The sequence below is a fragment of the Chiloscyllium punctatum genome, chromosome 6 (genome assembly GCF_047496795.1).
Source record: "Chiloscyllium punctatum isolate Juve2018m chromosome 6, sChiPun1.3, whole genome shotgun sequence".
Taxonomy (NCBI): Eukaryota; Metazoa; Chordata; class Chondrichthyes; order Orectolobiformes; family Hemiscylliidae; genus Chiloscyllium; species Chiloscyllium punctatum.
Genome location: NC_092744.1, coordinates 116,699,668 through 116,702,703, shown reverse-complemented (window position 1 = coordinate 116,702,703; position 3,036 = coordinate 116,699,668).

Sequence of the window (3,036 nt, the reverse complement as noted above, 5' to 3'; positions counted from 1 at the left end):
GAAGTCTATGGAGGAGAGTGTGGAACTCTAACAGGACAATCACACATTGGTGTAGTGTTCAGGTGTAAGGCAGATGGGGATCACGGCAGAGCAGTGTGAGGTGATGCACTTTGGTAGGAAAGACAATGAAAGACAGTTTAAAACAGGCTGTGCCATTATAAAGGGGCTGCAGGAGCAGGGAGTCCTGGGTGTATGAGCACAGATTGTTGAAGATATCAGGACAAGTGGGGAGAGCAGTAACTATCACAGATTAGTTTCAGTATCTGAGCTGTTTACAGGGGGAGGTGTAGGAGGGAGTCTCCGTGCTCCCTTCCTGGGAGGTGGTGGTGACGATGTGTTGTAAGCCCACCGTCCTGCCCACCGAAGCCATGGGGATTCCATTTGTACCAGCTCGAGACAAAAGGGAGATGGCATCAGGGCCACAGCTTCTAAGTTGTGCCGGGAGGAAACGGAGCTGCCAGTGGGTTTAAAGTGAGAATTGCCCTTCACTGAACATTGCTCCTGACTCGGTCGGTGGGAGGCAGATGTATCAGAATCTCCACACGAGACGTCCCGGTCCCCTCCAGCTCGTACCAGGATCCTCCCCACATGGCGGGGGGAAGGGGGCGAGGGAACGTATATCGGGCACTCCACGACCCGCCTTGGCCATTTCTGTCCTATTCCAGGCTGTTTCTCTTGGAATGGGAGAAAGGGACGGAGAGAGTGAGGGTGGGAGTGGGTGACCCTGCTGTTAGTGTTAGTGTAGGTGGGGAGGGGGTCATGGTGAGGTGTCCGGAGGGAGTCAGTCCACAGTGTTGAATCCATGCAGTGATATTAGTGTGGGGGTGAAGTGGAGGGGGGGGGGTGGGAGAGAGGGGGAGAGAGAGACAGAGACAGAGACAGAGACAGAGAGATAAGGTGCTGCATGCAGTAGTGAGAGTGGTGGACATGAGCCTTGTTCGGGGGTCGGTGGTATAACAGCTATACAGTGAGTGTGAGGGAGCAGAGAGAATACAGTGACCCTTATCCTGACAGAGTGGGGAAGGTTATTGATGCTTGTGCTGTATTGCTGGACTTTTCTTCAGACCGCAGATACTGCACGAGCTGGGTGGGGAGCTCAGACCAGGCTCGATGGGTCTGGTGGTGTCGCCCCCTCTGGGAAGTGAATGGTCCCCTATGTACTAGCCCCTCCACCAGGACCTCTGTTCCCCTGTCGGCAAACCGTGGTGTCATTGCCCCTTATCTGCCATGCTCGGGGTAAACTGTGCAGGGCAGCTCCAAACTGAGAAAGCTCAACGGTGTGCCCCTTGGCCTTTTAAAGATGGCACCAGTGTCAGGAATCAGAGAATATCAGGGGCACCCGGGAGATGGTGAGCACCTCCAGCCATGATGGGTGAGAGAATCGGGCTGGTAATGAATGAGGGGGACACCATGGGGTGGGGTGGGTAGATAATGAGGGGAGTTCAATAGCACCAGGAAATGAGCTCAGCCTCGTGAGGACGATCCCTCTGTCACACTCAAGGAAAATCAAACAAAGATAAATTATTGTTAGAATCTGCCCAAATGAGGCGTCGATTCTGTTGAAACTAATTGCAGTTACAAAGATGCACAACAAATGATCATCTGACTTCACACCAATATCCCTTTTTCCCATCTTTCCTGGGAAGACTGGCTCATATTACAGGATGTTACCGTAGTGTCTACATTTCAGCATTCTGAAACCTGGGAACACATCCGTCCATGACACGGTCTCTCAGTCTGCCCCTCTCTGTTTATACCCCAAGCCCCTCCCATGTGATGATATTAAACTGATTCCGCCGCCTTGTCTCTCTGGCAGTGATGTTCACAACCACAGCAGCCCCTTGTCAGGGCAACAATGGAGATATGGAGCTGTAAATGGGTGTGAGCTGCACATCCAGTCACTTCCAGCATGGGCTGCTAGTTTCCCCGCGCTGGGCAATGATCTAACACAGTGTCACTGAGCAATGCCCTGGGGTGGGGTACACAGTCTTACATGCTGGGAGGTAACTGCTCCTGGTTTACACATCAATGTACTGGGGTGGTGTACACAGTCCTACATGCTGGGAGGGTAACTGCTCCTGGTTTACTGATCAATGCACTGGGGTGGGGTACACAGTCCGACATGCTGGGAGGGTAACTGCTCCTGGTCTACTGATCAATGCACTGGGGTGGGGTACATAGTCCTACATGCTGGGACGGTAACTGCTCCTGGGTTACAGATCAATGTACTGGGGTGGGGTACACAGTCCTACATGCTGGGAGGGTAACTGCTCCTAGTCTACTGATCAATGCACTGGGGTGGGGTACATAGTCCTACATGCTGGGACGGTAACTGCTCCTGGGTTACAGATCAATGTACTGGGGTGGTGTACACAGTCCGACATGCTGGGAGGGTAACTGCTCCTGGGTTACAAATTAATTCACGGGTGATCACTGCACAGGTCGCTGAGCTGGTCAGACTATCTGGTTGAGGTTTATAGATACTGCAATGATGTGGTCTGTGCAGCTCCCCATGCTGGATAGATATTTGTTTCAGGTTCACACATTAGTGCCCTGCTGTGGTCTGCACAGCTCCCTGTGCTGGACAGATATCGAGTCTGGGTTTATAGATCAATGCACTGCTGTGGTCGACACAGCTCCCTGTGCTGGACAGATATCTAGTCCAGGTTTATAGATCAATTCACTGCTGTGGTCTACACAGCTCCCCGTCCTGGACAGGTATCTAGTCCGGGTTTATAGATCAATGCACTGCTGTGGTCTGCACAGCTCCGCGTCCTGTACAGGTATCTAGTCCAGGTTTATAGATCAATGCCCTGCTGTGGTCTACACAGCTCCCCGTGCTGGACAAATATATATGGTCTGGGTTTATAGATCAATGTTTTGATCTGATCTGCACAGTGTTCCACTCTGGCCAGATTGCTGGGTTGTATTGACCAGTGTAATGGATGAATCTGGACAGATTGCTGGGTTGTACTGAGCAGTACACTGGCCTGGCCTGTACAATGTTCCACGGTGAACAGATATTTCCTCTGGGTG